This window comes from Capricornis sumatraensis, chromosome 1 (assembly GCF_032405125.1).
Source record: "Capricornis sumatraensis isolate serow.1 chromosome 1, serow.2, whole genome shotgun sequence".
NCBI lineage: Eukaryota > Metazoa > Chordata > Mammalia > Artiodactyla > Bovidae > Capricornis > Capricornis sumatraensis.
In genome coordinates this window covers 214,324,813-214,343,365 of record NC_091069.1, presented here as the reverse complement: position 1 = coordinate 214,343,365, position 18,553 = coordinate 214,324,813, and positions in this window count along the sequence as shown.

Sequence of the window (18,553 nt, the reverse complement as noted above, 5' to 3'; positions counted from 1 at the left end):
GTTCAAGTCACACATCCAGGTTCTAGAACATCTTACATTTCTTAGAAATAACGCACTAACTACAGATGGAATGAATAAACGTGGTTCATATAGATTCTGAAGGATTTTCTCCCTTCCATTAAAGAGGGAGAGATTTTGAGAGAGAGTGAAACACACACACACATATATATTCATCTCATATATATGACTCAGAAAAGGAACTGGGAAGCTTCTGTCCTCTGCCCCACTCTCTCTCTCCATGTGCATGCATGTATAAGAAAGAATACTGGAGTGGGTTGCCATGACCTCCTCTAGGAGATCTTCCTGACCCAGGGATCAAACCTGCATCTCTTATGTCTCCTGCATTGGCGGGCAGGTTCTTTACCACTAGCACCACTGGGGAAGCCCCTGCTTGCTCCGTGAGTTCAGGCATTCATGGGCATCTTCGCTGCACAGGTGTCCTGTGACAGCAATGCATCAAATTGTTATGAGTGAACATCAAATAAAAGATCCCTCTTTTTCAGTTGTCAACCAGGTGTAATTTAAGGCATTTTTGCCAAAGTATCTTCCTATTAATAAATAATGCTAGTTCTCCTCCTTTAATACACGTAAAGAAAATTCCTAATTACTTTCTTTTCAGATGCTTCTGCATCTGAATTGCTTAATGGCTGCTGCCCTTTAGGTCCTGCCTTATCACGGGGATTTTAGGGGCCTTGCCAGCAATACCATCAGTCAGGTAATTTGCATGAATAGTTCTTTAATAAACATCCAGCCCCCTTATCACTGTTCCCTGCAGGATCCTCATTAGTCAGTAACCTAATTCAAGCTTGAAAGATTTCCATTATGGTGCCCTTTGTTTCCTGCCCATTGCCTAATTTTCTGTTCAGCAGGACATTTTTTCTGCAGTCCATGACTTATTTTTGACTGACATATATGATTCTTTTTTCCTCAAAATAAATGAGTGCATACATGCACTCAGTCCATTTCCCATCAATGGTGCATTCATTTAAGCAATACAATAAAATGTCAGAGGGGTGTTATCCAAACAGCCCCTAAAGTTATCTTTAAAACCAAAATAAAATGACTTGGAAAAAATAGCAGTCAGTAACTTGACTGTGAATATATGTGAAGGTAAATAGACAATCCAAATAGCAATATCAATTTAATCATTGAATTAATAGTTACCATTTTACCAGTTTAAGAACTTAATTATGTCTCCCTTTTTTGCCTAACAAATTTGGGTTGAAATAGTTATCTGAATTGGAATAAATCACTTATTAGAAAAGTTTGGAATATTTCAAAACTCTAGAATCTTACAGAGAGTGCTAAGCCAGTAATTTTCATCCCTGACTGCATCTAACCATCACCTAGAAGGTTTGAAAATGTATCAGTGAACTGTTTCCATCCATAGACACTCCGTTTTAATTGATTTGAGATGAGGCTTGGGAGTAGGTAATTTTCAAAAACTCGCTAGGCAATTCTTTACATGTATATATAATTTTATTCATTTACTTTTGGCTGTGCTGGATCTCTGTTGCTGTGTGGGCTTCTCTAGTTGTGGAGACAGGGGGTTACTCTATAGTTGCCTAATTGCCATGCACAGGCTCTTCACTGCGGTGGCTTCCCTTGTTTTGGAGCACAGGCTCCGTACACAAACTTTAGTAGTCGAGGCTCACTGACTCTAGAGCACAGACTCAATAGCTGTGGCCTGCGGGCTTAGTTGTCCCAGGCATATGGGATCTTCCCAGATTAGGAATCAAACCTGTGAGCCACCAGGGAAACCCCCTTCTCTAGGTAATTCTAGTATCCAACCGGGGTTGGAAACCTCTAGAAATTTTGCTCAGTGGAACTCTCATAAATAACACTAAATTGTGCTTTCTTTATTGTCAGATGATTGAGTTGTCATCTAGATTTCAAGGTGGTCCTTCAAGACACTTTTCTTTAGAAAAATAAAATATCTTTTGTGTTTGCTGAGCATTTATGACATGCTTGACTGAATTGCATCATGGTGGCTTAAAAGTTTGTGAGATGTATAATTTCTGTCATGTAAGAATCCGGAGCATGAATTCTCTCTCAATCTCTGTTACTTAGGAACAATGATCTTGAATTTGCGTATTGTACTAAAAGCAGGTTCAACTTTCTGGGTTCCAGTGAATTGAGAGAGAGTAACTTTTAACCCAAGATACTGTCCTTTCTGGACACATTCTGTCCTTGCTGCAGGAATGCTTAATTCCCACTGCCCTCTTGTCTTCTCTTTTGTCCGCCTGTCCCAAATCACAGCCTCTTCCCTTAATTCCTCCATTTACTTGTCCAACTCCTTTTCAGACCCTAGCTGAGGGATTTCCTTCCTCAAGTAGCCTTTCTTAACTTCCCCTTCACCCTAGGTTCTGCATCTTCCTAAATACTTCCAGAGCCTGTGTGTTGAAGCATGAACCCTCAGTCACACTGGCCTCTTTTCTTACTTGAATCTCCTGCTAGAAAACTCTGATGACAAGGGCTGTGCTCCCTTTCCTAGTGCAGCTTTGGTGGCAGTCACTGTTCCAAGTATTTTATATAATCAATACATGTAAGTCTTAAAAACAACCCTATATGGTAGTTTTTGCTATTATTACCATTTTAAACATGATGAAGCAAAAAGGTTAACTAACTTGAATATTTCAGTTCATATAGCTAGCAAGAAGAGTTACTGGGATTTGAACCCAGGTAATCTGGCTCTGGATTCTGAGTTCTTAATGAATAGCTGAATAAACAAGTATAGTTGAACTAGTAGAGAGTTACAGATGCCGAGAGGCACCATAAGTGTGGCTTTCACTTAGGTGTGCTCTAAGTGAGTATGCTGAATTATTGAGATGGTAATAATCACATTTCCCCCAAGAGAAATTGTGTGTATGTGTGTGTGTTTCTGTGTGTGTGAGAAAGAGAGTGGGGAGGTGAGATGGAGAGAAAGATAACATATTATCAGAAGTTTAAATACACAAGATGCAAGATGATGACAAGTCAGTCAATGGGATGACTCAGGAGTGGTCAGAAATGTAAATATGTAATACTGTGTCATAAGCTTTTGAATCAGCTTGTCTTTGTCTTTTGTATAAGAAGAGAGGACAAGAAGTAGTGTCAGAATCCACCTGTGGCTTAACTGGACCACTTGAAAATCCCTAGGTGATCTGGCATGGGGAAAAGTGTTTGAGAGTTCAAAGTCTCAGAACTGTTCATATTGTCAGTGGGGTAAATAAAAAAGTAGGCAAAATTTTCTATTTCAAACTTTATTTCAGAGTTGTATGGATTGAAACTTTTTATTAGTTTTCCATTGCTGTTGTAATGAATAATTTTAAACTTAGTGGCTTAAACAACACAAATTTATTATGTTGTCTACCTGATGGTCAGAAGTCTGAAATAAGTGGGTTTTACTGAGCTACAATCAAGTGTACAGAAGCCTGCATTCCTTCTAGAAGCTCTCAAAGAGAACCTGCCCCCTCCTTCTAGAGACTGTCAGTGTTCCTTGTCTCCTGGCCCCTTCCTCAATCTTCAGTGCCAGCAGCAGAGCATCATCAAATCTCTATTCTCCCTCTGACTCTATTTCCTTCCTATAAAGATGCATGTGATTGCATTAGCCCATCTGTATAATTGGTCTTCCCAGGTGGTTCAGTGGTAAAGAATCCACCTGCTAATGCAAGAGATGTAGGAGACTCGGGTTTGATCCCTGGGTTGGGAAGATCCCCAAGGGGAGGAAATGGCAATACACTCCAGTATTCTTGCCTGGAAAATTCCATGGACAGGGGAGCTTGGCAGGCTACAGTCCATGGGTCACAAACAGACACTACTGAATAACTGAGCACATACCTGGATAATCTGCAATAATCCCCCCATCTCAAGACTCTTAATCACATCTGTACTATCCCTTTTGCTACATAAGGGAACACAGATTCCAGGAACATCATTCAGGGTGGGAACCATTATTCTGTCTATGACAACTATGAATGATATCTAAGAAAAGCATGAGTAGCCAAAGGACATCCGGTTAAGAGCATTGTAGAAAATAAATCCAAAGACTTAGATTTTTTTATTCAAACTTACAATGTGAAAATAAACTACTTTTAAAGAGAATGTGTTGCAGGAAGGATGGAGGGAAGTCTTCCCAGTTAGAAGCTTGGGACTATCCTATCTCAGTTCAGTACATATCAAAGTTACTGGCCTTCTATACAGGAGACTAGACTAGGACCCCACATCCTCTGACCTGTAGTTAAAAAAGAGGACCACCTCTAGATGTATAAGAGAGACAAGACTATCTGGTGCTTAACAGAGGAGGCAGAGGTAAATTTTGTGTCATCAGTGAGCGAACTTCAAAAAGGTTATTTGAGAAAGAGAAAGAGTCAACTCCAGATCTTTCAAAAGGATCACAAGGTTTTTCCAATAAAGCATTAAGGGTCTCTCCTTTGCTAGAGGCTTTAATTTTTTTTTTTTTCTAACTGTACTGGCTTGTATCCCTGACATAATGGAATGGCTGATCTCATCAGGATATACACATAGGCTTGCTCATATTTCTATATATGAGAAGTGACTTTTGGTCTAAGCTAAAACAACTTCTTTATAACTTCCAGTTCACGTACAAGTCTGCAATATTCTCCAGCTGTTGGTCCCATGGGATGAGGCCCTGGATGAGTGAAAGTGGAAGCCTAGTTAAATGGGATGCTTTCCTCTACACTCAGGAATATCTCTGGAGCAATTTGATGGGTTTCTCTCTGCCCTTTATGTTTTTTGAAATTTTTCTCTGTTGAGGCATGAATAAATCCTAATGGACAAGCAGTGAGTCTACAGCAGGTCTGTTCCATTCTTTGTATGTCTCAGATTTCCATGACATGTGCTCCCCGATATTTCCTTTTTCACTCTCACACTAGACTTTGAGAGGCAGCCTCTGTAGCAGATTAAAAATGGGAGGAGTTTTATAGTTTCTGGTCTTACATTTAGATCTTTAATCCATTTTGAGTTTATTTTTGTGTATGGTGTTAGAAAGTGTTCTAGTTTCATTCTTTGTACACCTGTGGCGGATTCATGTTGATGTATGGCAAAACCAATACAGTATTGTAAAGTAAAATAAAGTAAAAAATAAATAAATAAATAAATTAAAAAAAAAATGGGAGAAGGTTATGGGATTGAAGTCAATGCATAGTTCTCTATGGTCTCTGTTTTGGTCTGAATTTTGCGACCCTCCTCCCCTGAAAAAATTCCGGTACTGACATCCTAGTGACTGTGTTTGGAGATAGGGCCTTTAAAGAGGTATGCGGGCATGCTAAATCACTTCAGTTGTGTCTGACTCTTTGTAACCCTATGGACTACTATGGACTGTAGCCCACCAGGCTTCTCTGTCCATGGGATTCTCCAGGCAAGAATACTGGAGAATCAGAGAGCTTTTCTTGTATCTGCTTCATCTCAGCTGCTTTCAGCTCAATAATTAAAATGTCAAAGTGGCATATTTGGGGGTAATATTCCCTTCTTCAGGGCATCTTCCTGACCAGGGATTGAAACCACAGCTCTTATGTCTCCTGCATTGGCAGTCAGGTTCTTTACCACTAGCACCACCTGGGAATCCCTTTAACGACATAATTGAGGTTAAGTGAGGTCATTAGGGTGGAGGCCCTAATCCAATAGGACTAGTGTCCTTATAAAAGGAGAAAGAAAGGGAAGTATATACATAGAGAAAAGTACATGTGAGGACATAGCAAGAGGAGATGTCTCAGGAGAAATCAACCCTGTTGGGACCTTGATCTTGAACTTCCAGCCTCCAGAACTGTAAGAAAATAAATTTTTGTTGGTTGAACCACCCAGTCTACAGTATTTTGCTTTGGGAGTCCCAGAAAACAAATACACTCTTTTATTTCTAGTCATGAAACAGCTGAACTGGAAACACTTCAGGTAGTATCAAAGGGTGTTTGCTCCATTGGCCTGGGTCTCAATCTCAGCACAACAAAGACACAGCAGCTCAACAGTGGATCTGTGTTGAATATGGAACACAGGCAAACACTTTAACTCTGTGGGTTTAGAACACTAAGATTTGGGGCTGCATATCCTGGCTGCTGACTATGGTGGTTGTTATTTTCATCTTCAATACTGGAAAATAAAGTTGATAGTTTAGGTGACTTGCCCAAGTTCTTCTGTGTCCTGAACTAAAGCTTCCATTTCTTTCCTAGACTCCTTCCTTACCAGTTGTCATTTACATGTTTGGTTTGTATAGGAGGGAAAAAAATCTTTTTCCTCTGCTTCTTTTAGATTCTCAGACTTGGGTGCCTTTATTAGATTGACAAAAGACAGAGTAACAATGAGAGAATATCAAACAGAAGCTGATTAACATATGCATCACATAGACATGTGGGAGCACTCCGCAATGAGTAACTCAAAGGAGTGCTTAGAACTTGGGTTTCATAGCATCTTAACAAAAGAACAGTATATTTTTTAGAGCACACAAGAGAAGAAAGAAGCTTTGAGTTTCTAGGGCAGCAAACTGTGAAAGTAGTAAATGTATGATGGGACTAATGATAGATAAGTGCTAGTTTCAGCAGAATGTGTTATGTAGATTCCTCTGGTGGTCTCTGCACTGATAAAGGTTCAGAATTGTCTCTGGAGATTAACGCCTGTCCTTCCTGGTGAAGAGGGAAGGGGAGGGACCTTTATAAATTTATGTCTTGCTTTAAGGCAAGTAGGAAAGGTCAGAGAGCTTTTCGTGTATCTGCTTCATCTCAGCTGCTTTCAGCTCAATAATTAAAATGTCAAAGAGGCATATTTAGGATAGCATATTGTGCTACCCTTCAATTTCTTTCAGGATTTGAAAGACCAAATGATATAAAGGAAAAATCTGTTATGGAGAGGATAACAGTCAGGTTGCCAACATTTGAAAGGTTATTTAGAATAATCCAGCAGAGAGCAGGTAAATTAGGAAGTCAGAAACAACAACACCTGGGTTTTGTTTTTGTATCTTTCAAATTTCAAACAGAATGTGACATTATTTATAGTCTTGAAGTGAGAACATGTCTGAGTTCAAATGCCCACCCTTCTGTATGATCTTAGACAAGTACTTAACCTTTCAGAGTGTTAGCGTCTTCCTCTTTAAAATGATGATGATTGAAATAGTGTCATAGACTTGTGGTGGAGAATTTGGTTGTGTCATAAATGTAAGTTTCCTGATACAGGATAGATGCTCCATTAACTTCCAGACACCTTCTCCAGTACCACAGATGCTTAACAAGAGACCTTCAAGAATTATGTAGTGCTTTTCTGAAAAGTTGTTCTTAAAATTGTATCTCAGCCCTAGAATTCTGAAGGAAAAAGCCTGAAGGTGATTGAGTCTGAGAGTTTTCCTACAGAAAGTGAAGTGATTATAAATTGCAACAAGTTTTGCTAAGTAGAGACAAACACTGGGGCTTTAAAAGGCACAGACTTCTTCTCACAGACTTCATGGAGATATGAATATAGAATGCATGTCAGCTTTCTATTTGGTCCAGATTCTTCCAAATGACAAAAAACCCTGCTGTCTCAGTCCCTTAAGCCAGACCACAGTGGCTATTAAGAGGTTTCTCCTCTATTCATTCTTTCCAATCTGGTGGGCTTATCCTAGATCCAGCCTCTCTGCCAGGGAGATGACAGAGCCCAGGAAAGATACAATTGAACATGAAACTAGAAGACACATGAGTGAATACGTACACAGTACCATAAGAGAAAGAAAAAAGTAAAAAAGAGAAAAATGCTTAAAATCCAAAAGAAATGGAAGAGGAAAAAAAAGACTTAAGAGAATATGACAAATACTTAGGACATGTAAGAAAGGTCTAACATACTCAGTCCCTAAAGAAGAAAATAAAATCAAGGAAACCGAATAACATAATTATAATTCATCAGGAAATTTTGCTGAAATAATTATTTGTAACTATATATTGAAAGAGAATCCTGTGTACCCAAACCTATCAATCCATAATGTCAAATATCAAGATATGTTCTAGTGAACTTTTTCAACGAAAAAGAAAAATAGCCATTGAATATCTAGGCAGAAAGAACATGTGATTTACAAGGGAAAAAAGTTAGATTACCTTTAGATTTTTCATTAGGTCCAAAGAAAATGGAGTAACATATTTAAGAGATTCAAGTAAAAAAAAAAAAGTATGCCAAAGAGTTTATGTATTTGAAATAAATTTTCCAAGTGTAAAAGGCTCTGTAGGGGACGAAAAAGCCTTTCCTCTACCTCCAAGTTAGTTAGCTGGGGCTTGGAATAAACTGATAACAGGTAGATTAACAGGAAAAAAAATGACCATTACTATAAACAACATTTATTATTAATATGACATACACAGGGGTATCACAAGGGAAAGTAAATACTCTAAAAGCAGTGATCTTTGAGAGTTTCTATAGCATCATAATAGGGGAAGGGGAGGGGATTGATTTTTAGGGAGGATGAATGGACCCTTAGAAAACTGGCTGGGAGAGGTGGTCGTTTGTGATCAAGTTGTGTGTGGCGTGGGCCTTGCATCTGCTCTCTGTGATGGTCAATAAACCTCCCAGGGAAGGGATTTGTGACAATCAGCTTCCTTTTGGAGGATCTGTCTTTAAGCAGATAAGAGGAGTTCAGAGAAAGCCTGTCCCTACTTTTGCTATTTTTCAACTTCCTTCAGCTCAAAATAATCAATGTAACAAGCATCACATTTTGGTGTGGCATGAGCTAAACTTCTTCAGTACAAACTCTTACAGACGTATAAGAATGTAGGGAATTTTGTTTCTAAGAGAAATTTACTAGAGGAAAAACTTCTGAGAACCAAACTGATTAGAGAGATGCAAGCTGAGGGCATGGTGGTCTTTATTAAATATAAACTCACTGAATAATTAAGATTAAGGTCAGGATCAAAAAAGGGAGAATATAGTATACAATGGCCACAGGCAACAATGTAGATATAATAAAGCTATTTAAAGAAGTGAGGGATCAAAATGAGGATGACATATGTAAAAATCTAATTATTTTTGGTAACTGTAGTGAGTGGTAGTGGTATTAGTAATATTACATTTGTAAGTTCTTCTGTGTATAATGTTATTATGTAGTGACTAATTATGCAGGATTCTAATTCTATTATCTCCTATGTCCTTGAGACCAGGACTTTAGTGTGAGAGATGGAAATAGAGATATTTATGAAAGAGGTTAAGCTAAAACTCTGCAGTCCTGAAATTGAATTGGAAATCTCAGTAGGAGCCCGTGAGGTATTTTATTATATATCCTATCTCTGTCTACTGAAAAGTCCTTGAAATAATGACCAGTGCAGTGATAATGAGCATTCCTACTGCCCAGATGATGATATTAAAATATCATTTCCCACTAAAAGAAACCAGGGCTTCTTGAAGAAATGGCTGATTCCTGGTTTGTGGCAGGAAATATATAAGTCTGGATTATTTTGTCAGAGCAAACAGCCAGGAAGCTATCAGAGATTACAAGGCTGTATCAGAAGGACATAGGAGCCAGTTTGAAGGGGATTCTCAATGCTCCAAAATGGAACAATTTGAGTTTTAATAATAAGAAACACAACAAAAATTAAAATATGTAATATTTAATAATAAGGAAAAAACAAATTTAAGTTCATAAATTCCTAGTTAGAAAAATAATTGGCCATGTTTGCAGGATGACAGAGAACCACTTCATCTTGAAAACTGTTAAAATAATCAAAATTTGCCCTGCCTCTCCTATATCAATCTACTAGTGGGTAAGCAAATAGTAAGTAAGGGAAAGTTTCTTTATAAAATCATTTTATATATTAAATACAATAAAATCATTTAATTAGCACACAATCATTTTGCAACTCACTCCCCAAAATTAACGGATGTAGACTAAGCAGGCACTAGGGTCTTACCAGATGGCTCAGTGATAAGGAATCCACCTGCCAATGCTAGAGACGTAGGAGATGTGGGTTCAATCCCTGGGTGGGGAGATTGAAATGACAACCCACTTCAGTATTCTTGCCTGGAAAGTCTGATGGACAGAGGAGCCTGGTGGGCTACAGTCCATGGAGTCACAAAGAGTCAGACATGACTGAGCAACTGAGCAGACGAAGCACTAAGCTTTAGTGGTTACTATCATCAGAGATACATCAGACCATGATGACCTCCTGATGAGAGGAAACACAGCCACCCAAGTGCATGCCTAGAGGACCCAACTAAAATCTGATGATGCCTCTGGATCCAACTGTATGCACAAATTCATCATGAACATATAAACCAGTGAAATCCAGACTAGGAAACTCTGTAATTCAACTTGTCTGAGTTTTTCAACAAACATACTTTTAGAAAAAGAAAGAGATAAAGGAAGAATCTGTAAGTTAAAAAAAAAAATCAAGTACATATTAAAAAAAATTTAATGGGAAAAACAAAGTATTGGCAAGGATGCAGAGAAATAAGCTAACTCCTGTACCTCTGGTGGGAATGTAAAATAGCACAGTCACTCTGGATGACAGTTTCAACAGTTTCTTCTAAAATTAAAAATGCACCAATCATATGACCTAGAAATTGCATTCTTTGGCATTTATCCTAGAGAAGGAAAAAGTTATGTTTATATAGACATCTATATATGAATGTGCATAGCAGCTTTATTCATGATAGTCAGAAATTGGAAACAATCTAAATGTTCTTCAATGGATGACTGGTTAAACAAACTGCGATATGTCCATAGTGTGGAATACTACTCAACAATAAAATGGAACAACACAGTAAAGAATCTGCCTGCAGTGTGGGAGACCTGGGTTTGATCCCTGGGTTGAGAAGATCCCTGGCAGGAGGGCATGGCAACCCACTCCAGTATTCTTGCCTGGAGAATCACATGGGCAGGGGAGCCTGGTGGGCTATAGTCTATGGTGTTGCAAAGAGCTGGACATGACTGAGAAACTAAGCACAGCACAGCATTCAACAATAAAATGGAACAGTACTATTAATACACACCACAACATGAATAGACCTCAAGGATATTATGTTATGTGATAAATACTCTCAAAAATTACATGACTTATGGATGCATTCAGGAATATTCTGGGAAGAAATTATGGAAATGGAAAACAGATTACTAGTTGGCAGGAACAAGATTGGGAAGAGGAAGAGGTGGCTGTGGCTAAAAAGGGGCACATAAGGGAGGCTTGTGGTGATTAACAGGTATCCTGATTGTGGAGGTCACTGCACAAAGCTACATGTGTGATAAATACTGCATAGTGTTATAAACACATACACACATAAATGAGTGAATATAAAATTGATTAAATTTGAATAAGTTCTGTGAATTGTATCAATGCCAATTTCACAGTGCTCCCAGTGCACAATAGTTATTCAAGATGCTAATATTGGTGGGAGGCAGGGAGAGTGAAGGGTGCATGAAACCGCATTGTAAATTTTTTGTAATTCCCTGAGAATCTACAATTATTTCTCAAAAAGTTTTAAAAATAGGCAAAGCTAGACCATAGTGGTTAAGTCTGTGCAACTGGATGAGAAAACTATCGCAAAATGAGAGGAAGTGGCTCCTGTGTAAGTTGTGGTGGAAGTGGTTCTGCAGGGAGTGAGGAGGGAGTTGTAATCAGAATGGACATGTGAAGGGGCTTCTGACATGTTTCGTGAAGTTCTCTTTCTTAGGAGATAGTGATAGGAATATGCATAATAATAACTGACCAACTTTACCTTTTTTGTGCAAGTGTTGTGTCTGTGGTGTGCATGGTCATACTTGTGTACACTCTCTGGATGTGCTTTTGTTTGTGGAGCAGAGGAAGAGGTGAACAGGGACCATTTAAGCACACACAGTAGATTGCATTCAGCTAATACTAGACAGCTGCTGAAATCGGAAGGCTTAATGAGCTGGTGTAACAGTCTTAGGTTTATGTCTTTGCATTAACAGGGAAAACCTCCAAATGATCCAGGTTTAAGAAATAAGATGCATTCTGAATGGTTAAAATTAGATTATTTCGGTAGCAATGAACGTAGACAATACCATGCTTCACCTTGCTTTTAAAGATATCAGGAAATCCATAGTTTTGGCTGTGGTGAATTATAACTTAATGAATTTGCAATTATCATAAATTATTAAGCCACCACAAAATTGCAGCTAATTGGATTCCAAGGCCTATTAAAGCTTATAACCACTTACATTGATATTTTCAAGACCTTCTAACAGAGTGAGAATCTTTATTATTTTTTGTGTAGGATCAGGGTGGGGGTGGAAGCATGACTATTTTTCCTTAAAGCAGGTGTCCCAGAATGCATTTGCCTGCCCCACTCACCTTGCATCTGGGTAAATACTGGGGTGTATTATAATGGCCTTTAAATGTGACATTGTAGATTCATTCATCTAAGGCTGTCTCCCTGCTTTAGCTCTTCAAAGCTGCTTGATGGCAGAGAATGACCAGGTCCAGAGTGGACTCTAAACAGATGCTAGATGGATGGAGCCTATTGTGTGCATCAAGTTTTTCTTGAAGATTGTGGCTGAGAGCATTCTTCAGAGAAGATTCTGCCAGATTTTCATATAGCAAAGGAGAAACATTTACCTGGAAACTATGGGGTGTACATTTTTTGTCAAAGAAGGATTACATTTTCAGAAGAGCTTTCTGTTATTGGTGGGGACATGGAAGTTACAGAGCAGGTGTGCATGAAATCACTGGAGAATTCAGAATGAAATCCTCAATTTGAAGATTTTACAGATATTGAGAGTGACTATTTCATTTGAATAGGGAGGGCTAAGTGATAGTCAGTCAGGCAATTTAACATGAAGAGAGAGACAAGAGATGAGCAGTCTAGTCACCAGGCTGGGGATGGGAGCTTCAGGGAGCTGCTCAGGAAAGTTAATATCACTCATGGGTTTAGTAATCCAGATGCCATTCCATATTGTGTTCCAATAAGTTATTTTTATTTTCTTCTTATTTATCTCTTTTTTTTGTTCCAGTAATTTCTTATTCTTTCTTCTCTTTTCTTCTTCATCTTCCACCTTTAGATAACCACTCATTTTTGCCCCCATGTATTCCCTCTTGGTTTTTAGATAACAATGTCACTATATCTTGAGTACATAGAGACTGCATGTCTAAAAGATGTAATAGTAATTTTAATCAAAGAGAGATCAACTGAAGTTTAATATCCTCTTTGGGATGTTGGTGTTCTTTCTGAACATTCCGCTATAGCTGTTGAAGGAAACATCAATTCCAACATACCTCAGTTCAGAATAAATTAGTTCTTATCAAGTTGTTCAGCTACTTGTTATGAAGCAATCTGGGCAATCACTAAAATCATGAAAAGTAGTGAGGAATTTTCATGTATAAGCAGAATAAAGTCATCTCATTGGGAATTTCTTTTGTTTTTGAAAAGTGATGTCCTGTTTATTTGCCCTTCAGCATGGGTTTCTCTGCTCAAGAAAATTAACACTTAATTTAGAATGGATAATCTATAGAAGGAAGCATTATTATTCAGTATGATCTGCCTTTGGTGTTACTAGATGTACGTGATACTCAATTATTAATAGGTTATAATGTGCAAGGATTAACTAGGCATTCTTGTTTGTGATGATGTCATGGCTGATCGTGTGACAAACCAGATTCAGACACACTGCCTTCTGTTCTCTTGTCTGCCTGCCTGACTCATCTCTGCCTCCCTGAAGACATGTCATGCTTATGGAATGAGCCCCTGATATGTGGCCTAGAACTACGGTGCCATTTCCATCACCTTTGCACACTGCACGCAGGCGCACCATTCTAGTCAGCTGGTAGGAGCAAGTGCTCCACCATGAGCACATGGACCCACTCACCTCCTTTTCTTGGCCCTCTTCGGATATCATCGTTCAGACTCTCTTGTCACACACACAAGGGTCCGCCTTATTTGACTGATCTGCATTGTGTTCTGAGTGTCAAAATGTTTAAACCAGTTTTTGAGTAAAAACAATCTTAAGACAACTCCTTGGCTACTTAAAACTCACCTTTCCTCCTCTGGTTGTTTTTGGACCTTTCAAGGGGCAGGTGGATGGCTGTGTCTGCTTGTCTTTTCCCTGGGCTCAATTGTTTCCTCATGCCTAGCACAGTGCCGGACATGAAGGATTATATTTTCATTAAATCACGAGTGAAACCATGAGAAAATGACGAAAGGACAGCTTGCTGACTTGTGGAGCCTCTTCTTCACGTTCTTCCTCAATCTGTTTCCAGTTTCATACTTTCTGTGTTGTGGCCTCCATTCACCGCTAAGTGTCTTTTGTCTTCATTTAATGACTGTTTATTAAATATCCCTCTTAACAGTCAGCTTATTGCTGAGTCCCAGAATTATGCTGGGTGCTAAATTTTTCATATTTATGTACCCTTGAGATCATAATCCAAGCTTAGAAAGCTCAGCATTCACTGGATCTGATGGGCAATCAGTTGTAGGAGTGAGTTTTCCCTTCCATAAGTACAGTGATGTCTACTTCATTTGATCCCATATGGACAGACATACATGGATTCCACTTCCCTCTTCAAAACCAATGAGTGCCACGAGAGAACTAGAAATAGCCTTTCTGTGGAAATATAGTCCTATGGCAATGAGAAGAACAGTGTTACCCTTACAGGTACAAAATGTTTCTTTTTTTAATTCATTGTTGATAGAAATCATACTATTGTACACTGCTCAGCAATCTTAGTTTTAAAAATACATGAGAGTCACTTTCTTTTCTGACTAGGGTCAGTTCAGTTCAGTCATTCAGTCATGTCCAACTCTTTGCAACCCCATGAATCGCAGCACACCAGGCCTCTCTGTCCATCACCAACTCCCAGAGTTCACTTAGACTCACGTCCATCGAGTCCGTGATGCCATCCAGCCATCTCATCCTCTGTCGTCCCCTTCTCCTCCCGCCCCCAATCCCTCCCAGCATCAGAGTCTTTTCCAATGAGTCAACTCTTCACATGAGGTGGCCAAAGTACTGGAGTCTCAGCTTTAGCATCATTCCTTCCAAAGAAATCCAGAGCTGATCTCCTTCAGAATGGACTGGTTGGATCTCCTTGCAGTCCAAGGGACTCTCAAGAGTCTTCTCCAACACCACAGTTCAAAAGCATCAATTCTTTGGTGCTCAGCTTTTTTCACAGTCCAACTCTCACATCCATACATGACCACTGGAAAAACCATAGCCCTGACTAGGGTAGTGCTTATCGAATTCTCAGACAGAAATATCAAAAGCATAAAATACTGAACACGTATATAACCCACTTCAGTATTCTTGCCTGGGAAATCCCATGAACAGAGGAGCCTGATGGGCTACGGTCCATGGGGTCGCAAAGAGTTAGATATGAATTAGCAACTGAGCACATATTATTATTTGGGGTTATGAGAAGAAGTTGCCATAAGGAAACCTAAACCTTATTCAGGCCTTCTGTTTTTATTTTAAAAATTGATGTAAACCTTGAACTTCATTTTAAAACCTTGCATTTGTTATCCTTGGGATAAACTGATGCCCTGGGAAATTGTGTCCTAATCTCGGGTTCCTAGTTCCCCTGGTCTGTTGCTGGCACACCTTAGTTTGCCAGATTCAGAAGTAGGGTTTGCAAGCTTGAAAGATACTTACACTTAATGAAAAAATTTTTTTACTCTTAAACATTTAGGTAATATTAAGGAAAATAAAATACAAATTATATGAGCCACATAAGGGCTATACCCAGTGTAAACAAATACAAGGTTTCAGGAAATTAAAATTACTTCAAAAGGGGAGAACTTGCAGGAAGTTTTCAAGAAAAGGGAGCATTTCAGGCAGTAAGAATTTTCCATTATGTGTTCAGTGAAAATATAGATCAGGATCCACTTTCTCGTTTTTCTGTTTCTTCCTCCCACATTTAGTCTGAGAACATCTCAGCTCGCAACTTCTGATAATCTCATTTTTTTGAATTTTTTAATTTGCTGGAAGTTAGGAAACACATTAGATTTGCTGACGAATTGTTTTCTTTTAAAAAATGTCTAACAGGACAGGTGATTTACAAGAATTGTTTTCTAAAGAAAACTCTAAATGAAGACTTCACAGGTAATATGGGTGGGTTTAGGGACTGTGTGAGGAATTCAGAGGACCAGGAGACGTGTTCCAGTGTAGTATGGAGTTTTCCAAGAGCCCACACTCCAGATAATTGAGGTGATGTTGTAGCATTTGATGATAAAATATATACTATAATGCATTATTACCCTTTGCTTCTGCTTTTAAAAATATCTTTATCATTGTTTTATTTCAACTCATGTGTGGACTGACTCTTTTTAAGTTTTCGAGCACTTGATCTTCCATTTGAGTTTTAATGACTTGTTGATGTTCTAAGAGGATTAAGTGGGATAGGGAGGTGAGATGATCAGGGAAAGGAGTTGGAGGGACAGATGGGGCAGGTCACACAGAATCTCGTATGCGGTCCTTCTAGGCCCAGTGGCTTAAGCTCTTCCTATAGGTGAAGGGAGGCAAGAAAGGTTTCAAACAGGGGACTGACCCAAGGATGAGGTTAGCATTTAGGTTGTTCCATCTGGCAGCTGATAAATCCTCAACCAGGGACAGTGGAAACAGAGAAGGTGTGCTCTAGACACAGTTAGCAATTCTGTTTGGCAGAATAGGGTGACTAATGGGCAATGGGTTTAGAGTGGGCCAGGGGAAGGTGTCGGAGAAGGCAATGGCATCCCACTCCAGCACTCTTGCCTGGAAACTCCCATGGATGGAGGAGCCTGGTAGGCTGCAGTCCATGGGGTCACTAAGAGTCAGACTCGACTGAGCAACTTCACTTTCACTTTTCACTTTCATGCATTGGAGAAGGAAATGGCAACCCACTCCAGTGTTCTTGCCTGGAGAATCCCAGGGATGGGGGAGCCTGGTGGGCTGCCGTCTGTGGGATCACAGAGTCGCACACGACTGCAGCGACTTAGCGGCAGCAGCAGCAGCAGCAGCAGGGGAAGGTGTCGAGGTATAGACCCATGTTTGAAGGGGCTACAGAAGTATACTAATAAAAACCATGAAAATAACAAACATACTGAGCACCCACTCTGTGCCTAGTGCAAGGCTGAATGACTTACATGAATTTTGAATCATCACGCCTCACAGCAATCCTTGGAATTTGGTACAATTAGTGTCCTCATTTTGAAGATGATGAAACTGAGGGGACACCCAGGCCAAGAGCTCACAACTAGAACTGAGAGAGATGGCACCACAGGAATGACAAGAGAGATGTCATTGCTGCCCTTAGGAACACAGGCACTTAAGGAATTTCTTTATGAGTGGCCAGCACTTTATTGTACACAAAACACTTTAAAATATGTCATTTTAGTTGCTCATCATGAAACACTTTGTACTAGAGCTTGTCATCATTTTACAAATGACGGAAGTGAGGTGAGAGGTGTGAGTCAGCTGTCTAAGTTCACACAGTAGGTAGATGACACGTCTGACTCAAGTAAGAAGTCTGAGTACTTTGCAACCTGTATGACTTCTGCTTTACAAGCACCACTGGTGAGAGACTGCTGCTGCTCACACTGTCCATGTCATTCATCAGGAAAGAGTGAAAAGGAAAGAATCTGAAATCAGACTGCTTGGGTTAACATGCCATTTCTCCTGTAAGACCTTGGTCGAGTTACTTAATCTCTCAGAGTCTGTTTTCTTGTCCAGGTAATGGGAATAATAATCACATCTTTTGCTATTTTTATGGGGCTGAAGTCATAATTTTCAAAAGATAATTTATGCAAAATGCTTGGCACCTGGTAAAATTCAATAAATGTTAGTGGTAATAACAGTAGTTCAAATAAATGACATGCAATTAGCTGTGGAAGGAAATATTAAAATATACAAAATGGCATTTGCAATGAACTTGAAAGGATTTCAGAAGGAATCGAAGGAGTGATGCTGGGGTTATGAAATTAACAGTTATTTTTAATCCTGAAGATGATTTTTGTTTAGGCTTGCAGTAGGGTTTATGAGCAGGAGTGTTAAATTATTAGAAATGTACTTAAAAAAAAGCGTTTAGGCAAGCCAGTGCAACCCATTCCTGGTGAGAGTCAGGAAAGATCCTGAATCCACTGGGAGTGGAGAGAACAGAGGGAGTGGTGAACAGGTCTGAGGTGCTGCAGGCGTGTTAGGAGAGCTCTTCCCAGCAGGCACTTGGGCTGCTTTCCTGCAGTATCACTTGATGAGTACCCAAGAAACCCAAACTCATTTTCTGATTGGACTAAGCCAAAAATCTAATCTGGACAGCATTTGCTGCACTGTAGTGAAATGCATTCCAGAACCTTTGCTTCAGGAGTCACATGTTGTTCTGATTACCTGCACTTTCTTTTGACCTTTGGCACAGGAAACCTGGACTTGGTGTGGGCAGATTCACTCATCCACCTTTGCTGTTCTGTCTGCATTCTCAGAGGGGTTTATTTGCTGGCTTGTGTGCTTATGTGTATTAGAATTTTCTGCTTGAATCATGGTATCTAGATTTTTTCCCCTCAAAATGCATAAATATATAAGATCCAAAAATATCTATGCTTACTCCTTGGAAGGAAAGTTGTGACCAACCTAGATAGCATATTCAAAAGCAGAGACATTATTTTGCCAACAAAGGTCTATTTAGTCAAGGTTATGGTT